The sequence below is a fragment of the Brachyistius frenatus genome, unplaced genomic scaffold (genome assembly GCF_029030835.1).
Source record: "Brachyistius frenatus isolate BFR_SWC_R1_liver_20210118 unplaced genomic scaffold, ASM2903083v1 Contig_156, whole genome shotgun sequence".
NCBI classification, from domain to species: Eukaryota; Metazoa; Chordata; class Actinopteri; family Embiotocidae; genus Brachyistius; species Brachyistius frenatus.
The window spans coordinates 430,001-437,500 of NW_027210755.1; the positions used below are offsets into that span (position 1 = coordinate 430,001).

The 7,500-nt window shown below is 42.0% G+C and overlaps 2 protein-coding genes across 2 annotated transcripts in view; one reads left to right on the forward strand and one right to left on the reverse strand.

The window, feature by feature from the left end:
• taok3a (TAO kinase 3a) overlaps positions 1-7,500 on the reverse strand; it is a 76,311-nt gene that overhangs the window by 47,565 nt on the left and 21,246 nt on the right. The window contains exon 2 of the mRNA XM_069716358.1: positions 548-688. The gene's annotated coding sequence lies outside the window, so the exon portion shown is untranslated. The remainder of the gene's footprint in view (positions 1-547; positions 689-7,500) is intronic.
• The window catches only part of srrm4 (serine/arginine repetitive matrix 4), a 259,782-nt gene that overhangs the window by 33,363 nt on the left and 218,919 nt on the right, over positions 1-7,500 (forward strand). The gene's annotated exons all lie outside the window — the stretch shown is intronic.

The following is a 7,500-nucleotide window of genomic DNA, read 5'->3' on the forward strand; positions in this document are numbered from 1 at the left end:
AAATGTCATTTAGAAAACAAAAACACAATGACGATGGACTTTACTTGGCTCCAAGATAATTATCAGTGATGTGTAGCTGCAAACTACAGATGTAAATCTAACATCAACAATCAATCCTGTTTATATTAAATACCGTCAACCCCAAAACACGTATGGGCCATAAGTGGGCTGTAAGCAATTTTTGCATACTTCAGATATATTGAGAAAGCCGTGGAAAAGGTGAAAAAAAAAAAAGAAAAAAAAAATCGCCTCCTTCCATTTAATTCAAAGTGACAGGGTTGTTTTAGACATCATATACGTCATACAGCTGGTGGGACAGCAAGCTTTCAATATGAGGTAAACAAGTACCAGTTAACAGTTGGCAGACGCCTGTGTTGTCGGCCCAACTGCAGCATGAAGAGGATTTTGACACATATACATACAAATGCAAATATTTGCTAGAAAATGGCTAAAAATCATAACATAATAATAAAAAAGAAAGAGTTGCCCTGATTTAAAACAAATAATAGACCAGAAAGCACCAGAGAGTGAAGTGTGTGTAACTCACCTGTAGGAAATGTGAAAAGGGAAGTCAGATGAGCCTCCCTCTCTCCCTCCCTCTCTCTCCCTCTCTCCCTCTCTCCCTCCTCAGTTTATGGCCAGACTTGTTTTTCTGCCAGTTTTCCTCATGACTGGAAAATGACTGCACCTGAGAGAGAGGAGACAAACTAAAGGTTACATGGTTGCATTAAAATCGCACAAGTACACGTACAATAAGTCAAACGCATTATAAAATTGTACTTGTGATTAAGTGAATCAAGGTGAAATGTGACTTCTTTGTTGTTGTTGTTTTTTTACCAAAATTTCCCCCAAAAAATAGTGATTCCATGTTTTGACAGTTCATACACCAAACAATGACTACATTCATTGAGGAAAAGTATTTCAGTTTGATAAAAATCATCCTCATTATCTCTATAATCTCTATGACTACGGTTTAAACACCTCTATTTTGTATCATGGCAGTTGCTTTTGTGTTGTTGATTTTTTTTTTTTTTTTGACTGATGAACTTCTGCAAATACCTAAACGCCAAACAAATCTTTTTTTTCCGTCAATTTTGACTGACATATTACCAAACAAAAGACTCAACAGTCTCGGCAAGCATTTTATACATTTTACAGTATGTTCCTTACAACTCAGTGGGTTGCTGCTTTGTCTTTCTCCTCTCTTGTTTAACAAGCAAATGCGACGTACAAGCAGAGGAAGAGATTTCAAACGATTGCCAGTTATTATCCTCTCAATGGTCCCTCGTTTCATCAGCTTCAGGAAAGACGGCAATGTGACCTCCACAAAAGAAACGACTAGAATTTCCACCTCGCGGTTGTATGCCTTGCAGTTTATATCCATATTTGTCCAGACTCATATAATATATGTAGTGAAGGAACTTGGCCAATAAAGGTGATTCTGATTGAACACAAAGTTGAAGACACGACAGTCAACGAAGCTTCAGATGCAAATGTTGCTGCAAGAGACTGTTATTTGTAAAACGGGAGCTTCACGTACATCTTCAACCCAACTGCACAGGACATCCGTACAATGGTACCCAAGAATGGTGTCATCAATTCAACGTTCAACCCAATGTGAAGTATCATCTTAATCTTCCCTTCTGTTTCTGAGTTACGGCATCGCGTTCACAAAAATGGTGACCTTTGACCATCAAAATATTATTAGTTCATCCTTTAGTCCAAGTAAACGTATGTGCCAAGTTTAAAGAAGTTCCTCCAAGGTGTTTCTGAGGTAAGGAGTTCACAAAGATTGTATGATCATTAGGTCTCAGTGACCTTTGACCTTTAACAACTATAAGCTAACCAGTTCACTGTTGAGTTCTAGTCAACTTTTCTGCTAAATTTCAATCAATTCCTTCAAGGCTTTTTCTCAGATATCGCGTTTACGAACACAGGAGTTTGTGAGGTTACTGTGACTTTGACCTTTGACCTTTGGCCACCGAGATCGAATCAGCTCATCCTTGGGCCCAACTCTGTGCCAAGTCTGAAGAAATAGCATCACAGTGCTCTTGAGATACCGCATTCAGGAGTACAGGACAGATGGACGGGTGGACAGACAACCTGGCTATGGAGAAAACAGGATCTCAACTCGTGCTGTTGTAACAGTTTGGCATGAATGAACGCTTTCAGTTACCTCAGTCAGGTGGCAATAACACCATGTACCTGGTGCTGATGTCTTAAAATGCCGCAAGTGTCCCTTTATTTCGTATGATTCGGGGAGCATCTTTACGTTAACCGATTTCCTTCCACACGCTCGTCCACACTCAGGGTCGCGGAGCCCGACGCCCCCCAGACGACGGCACCTCCAACTAAATGTCTTGGCATTTTATAAAAAGCTTGCAGACGAACACGTCGTCTTTCTTCCTCTTTCAAACACACGAGTTCAAGGACACGACACGCAACACTCTGGGCAAACACGAGCTTTCACACAGCACACCCACAAGCCAACACAAACACAATATTTTCCTTCCGCCCACACGTGTACACGCGGGGTCACACACACGGTATATCCACATATCCACATCAAATGTGAGCGAGTGGATCTGACAGCGCAGCGCTGGCAGCTGCTGTGCTGTGTTTCCTTCTGACAAGCAGGTGGTGCAGAATCCACGGCATTATTACCAGTGAACACAACCTGACCCCCCCCCACCACACACGCTGTCATTTCATGACCGGCACACAGGAAAAAAAAAAAAAAAACACCTATTGTGTACAAGCAACCTGACAATCAGGAAGTACAGTAGATCCATTATTCAGCACATGCGTGACCCTGCGACTTCTTTGAGACGCTGTTTTCCTGCGTGGAATCAAACTGGAGTGACGCCTTTCCTTTTTCTCCACCTTTCACATTTCATCCTTCTCTCTTGTCTTATTGGTCAACGCGCTCTCGTCTTGATGGTGCCGAGTGGCAGATTGGGCCCTCAGAGGAACCGCATTCAATAATAAAACAGGGAGAGAGAGGATGGAGGGATGAGAGAAGAGGGATACAAAAGTATTGTGCCCCTTTCTGAGTGTCCCTGAATGATTTATAACACAAACTGACGCTTGCATGAGCCTCTGGGAAAGTTGTGGCTGCACTTCCGCTCCCTCCACCCTGCTTGGCATTTATGAGCAACCGACAAGAGCGCTACGGATAGAGAGGCTAAAGGAATGAATCAAAAATGTTACAGGGAGGGTGTTTGTTTAAGTCCATATTCAAGAGGTCTTAAATGTATTTTATTTGAAGGATCAATGTGAACACACAGTTCATACTTTGACTATTTACAGACTGAAATCAAATATTGCATAATACACTGAAGCGCCAAGTCTCGGCTTTAAAATGAGTAAGTTTAGGTCAATACAGAAATAACTTACTATCAAATTGATTATCAAAAACGTCTGATGATTAATTTGCTGTCAATTGACGAATCAATCAATGGACTAACGGTTAGAAATGTAATCACACCGCGTACGGGACAAAAATATGTGCGAAGCTCCCTGATTTGGAGAAGTAATGTAAAGCTGTTCGTTGTCAGTTTGACATATTTCATGTTTCAGAGTTGAGCAGAAGGACTTGCAGTAGCTAACCGTGCTGTTACGTGGGACATATCTAAATTATTGTTCTGTTTTTTACTTCATAAATAAGTTTTATAAATATAATATCTTTGCGCATTTGGTGTGACAAGAACACAATAAACAAATAAAAGAGGTCAACTGGGGAGTCTGGTGGCCTCGTGTTTGAGAGCCAGACAATGTACTGCTTCTGCAAAGTGAAGTAAGTTTTGCCAAGACCCTGAATTCAAAGTGTGCGTGTACATATGTGTGTATAAGGCACAGAGGATGTGATGGTGTCTAAAACAGTAATGACCAACATGACTAACAGAGTTAAAGGCCGTGATATCGTTTGACAACTTCCTGATTTGAAGGCCCTCTTCTGTACCGTGCTCACCATCTACTTAACAAACACCAACCAGTCGTCAGCTGATCCTTGCAGCCTGTTTAGAGGCCTGCAGGGTTCAAATCAAACAATGTCGGTTCCAACAAACGTAGGAAGATAAAGACCAACTGTACCAGAGGTTTTCTGACAGTTCGTTGGTGCATCGGATAATAATCAAAATCCTGATACCCACCTCTTCCTTTCCATTCCTCCCGGTACGTGACACACACACTCTGATATGAATCATAGATCCTGAATCACAGGTCCTCAATTTCCATAGCACAACTTGGCCAAGCAAACTTTTCAACTCCCCTCTCTCAGATAAAGTCCATGTTTGACACCTAATATTACGTCCATCCTGATGCATAGTTTGACCAATCCCTCTGAAAGCTGGTCTATTGGCTTTTTCTGCCCAAGTTCAGGCCTCTCTGTGTTTTATTTTTTTCATGGATCGACTTCAAAAGGTTTTAAAATGTCCTAAAGCTGGCTGGAGCGGGCATCTACAATGACATCACTTCCTGGATAGAAACCTGGGGAACTCTGTGCCATCAAATTATTGGTGACCATGTTATTAAATTAGAAAAAAAATCCCCACTGGAAAAATGAAAGCGCAACCAACAAATATAAAACCGGTTATATGACTTTATCTGTCTTCATTACAACTCTGAGCCCTGATTTGCTGAAATCTAACCCATGATACTTACACTCAAGTGTTCACAAATTGAACTGGATGATTCCCAGTGTGGCTGATGATGACTGAGGTGGGCTTTTGATGAGTCACGCTGGAGGTAGCTGTGCTTTAAATCACATCCCGCAGTGACGTACTGTTTTAAATAAAGCTGAGGCAACCAAACACGAGGCAATTTCCACAATACGCAAAATTCTCCCCGGATGAAAATAAACTAATCCAGTGAGATAGAAAGAAACTAAACATTATGTTCTGATTATCCTGCCAGGGCGGCATGGTGTGGATTTTTTTTTAGAGCTGTGACTCATTTTCACAGAGTGAAGAATACACACACACATACATACTCTACGCCGTAAAGCTGGATTTGGAGACTTTGGGGCAGCTCTCATCTCAGGAGCTTAGTGACACTTTTGAGAGAGAGAGAGACACACACACACACACACACACACACACACACACACACACACACACACACACACACACACACACACACACACACACAAAGGACTGTTACCTTCTCAGATTAGTTTCAGGGCTAATGCCAACATAAATGCGGCCGTTGGTGGATTGAGGGACAAATGCGAGACAAATAAGTGGCCTATCCACCGACCTAAAGCCCCGGGCCGGTTCTTAATCTGGATTTTATTTGAAGTGATTTCCTCTCGTTGTCTGAAAGCAACGACAGCTCAAACCTCACGGTGGCTACTTCACTTTTCAGTTGTGGATGTTTAGTGTTGAACTTGGCGCACAATACTTTCACGGGCCTCTACATTTCCGTCTCGCTTCGTCCCTCAGGGGATAAAGTCCCGACTAGGAATGAGTTTGTGAGACTTTCAATCCTGATTGAAATTACCACATGGTCCATAACTGTAATACAACATGTTCATCGGCTAGCTGGCTGCTCACTCCCTTTGCTTCAGGATTAAGCTGATCTGGTCTCGTATTTAATACACAGATAAAAGTGGTGCAAATCTTTTTTTTATCAAACTATTTATTTTAGTGTAACTTTAGACACCTTAATCATCAGGAATCAATTTGATATATTCACCAAAGTTCTTTTTATTGTATTTTTTTTTTTTAACAGATAATCTTACAGTTGTATACAGCTGTATGTGTATATGGTTGGGTCTTGAAAGCCGATGAGTCATTGGTTGGAGACACGGGACGTCTGCTCGGGACTGAGACCCAAACTATAGTGTTAGAGGAGGGATAGGCACTTCAAGAACTAAATATGATTTGAGTCCCTTGGAACTATTTATTTGATAATTAAATGTAAACCATTTGGAGTGTGTGTGTGTGTGTGTGTGTGTGTGTGTGTGTGTGTGTGTGTGTGTGTGTGTGTGTGTGTGTGTGTGTGTGTGTGTGTGTGTGTGTGCTTCCTTCCATTTAAGTAATATAACAGGATGGCAGACAAATGTAATTCTTCATGTGGAACACCAAGAAGTGGGTCAGGTGCTTTTTTCACAGACTTGGAACCGATTGTCAAACATCAATTCCCGCAATCGTTGCCGTCATATACAAGTATATTCAAAAATACACATTTACATTTGAAAATAGGCAGCATTGTAGGAGACAAACAGTTAATAAATCACAAATAAAGTCAAGTCACTCAGCCACAAACAATAACGGTCACTAAAACAGCAATAATAATAATAATATTGGGGCATGTCCATGGGTAGAGGCCAACCTGGATCCACATCTTTTATACATTTATATTTATTTATTTCACTTTGTTAATCCCCGAGGGGAAATTTCTTCACTACAGTAGGGGGGAGCTGCTGCAGCAGGCTGCCACTAGCGCGGCGCCAGGTAACCTGACATGAGGTGCATGTTTTTGGATGATGGGAGGAAGCCGGAGAACCCGGAGAGAACCCACGCAAGCACAGGGAGAACATGAAAACTCCGCACAGAAAGGCCCAGGACCAGATTCGAACCTGGAACCTTTTTGCTGTGAGGCGACAGTGCTAACCACTGCACCACCGTGCCGCCCATAAATATATCTCTACACCGTGTCAGTAGCAGTATACAGCATAGTAGGAAGGAGACATGGCAACAACAACAAAAAAATCTTCTAATTTTATATGAAATATTAAAAGGAAATTCCAATATCTTGATTCTAAAGTTCTGGATAAAGGGTAAAGGTAGAGCATGTTTACCATTTACCGTCGTGAACTGTCGCAAATATGATTTACTGTTGTGCTGATGATTAAATTAGATGGATAGAAAGATCCACAATGCATCGCCACAATCCTGCAGCCAAACAGCTGTCTGGTGTCTGCTGGTCGTACCACAGCGTGCTTCGGGTCACGCTGTGGCTGCAACAGAACGTTGCCTAAATGTCAGAGGAGAGTTCACGTGTTTAAATGGCCATTAGTTTCTTTGGAAAATGTTAAGCAGTTAAACGCTCGCAGCCTTTAAGCCTGGCGTCAGTCAGTGTTAAAAGAGTATGATGCAACAACCCTGCCCACTGCAGACATGTCCATTAAAGTAGATTAGCTCTCAAATCGCTCACACTTGTGACTCAGAACAGGAGTGTGGCTTTAGTTCGATATCAATCTTAATCTCTATATTGATGTAAAAAAAAAAAAAAGCCTCTTGCAATAACACAGACTACGCAGTGTGATGTAATGGGAACAGCGCAAGCACAAGTACAACACATGACACCCTTCACATGTGAGAAGGATTTTCACACGACTTGTTGCCCCCTTCACACGTCCATACATAGGATCTGTGTGTAAAGTGGAACCTATGCAATATTAAGCTAGCTAAAGTGCTTGGGAGTAGCCGGGGGCTGTGTGTGTGTGTGTGTGTGTGGGGGGGGGGGGGGGCAGAGCCGGAGATGCCAGCAGGATCA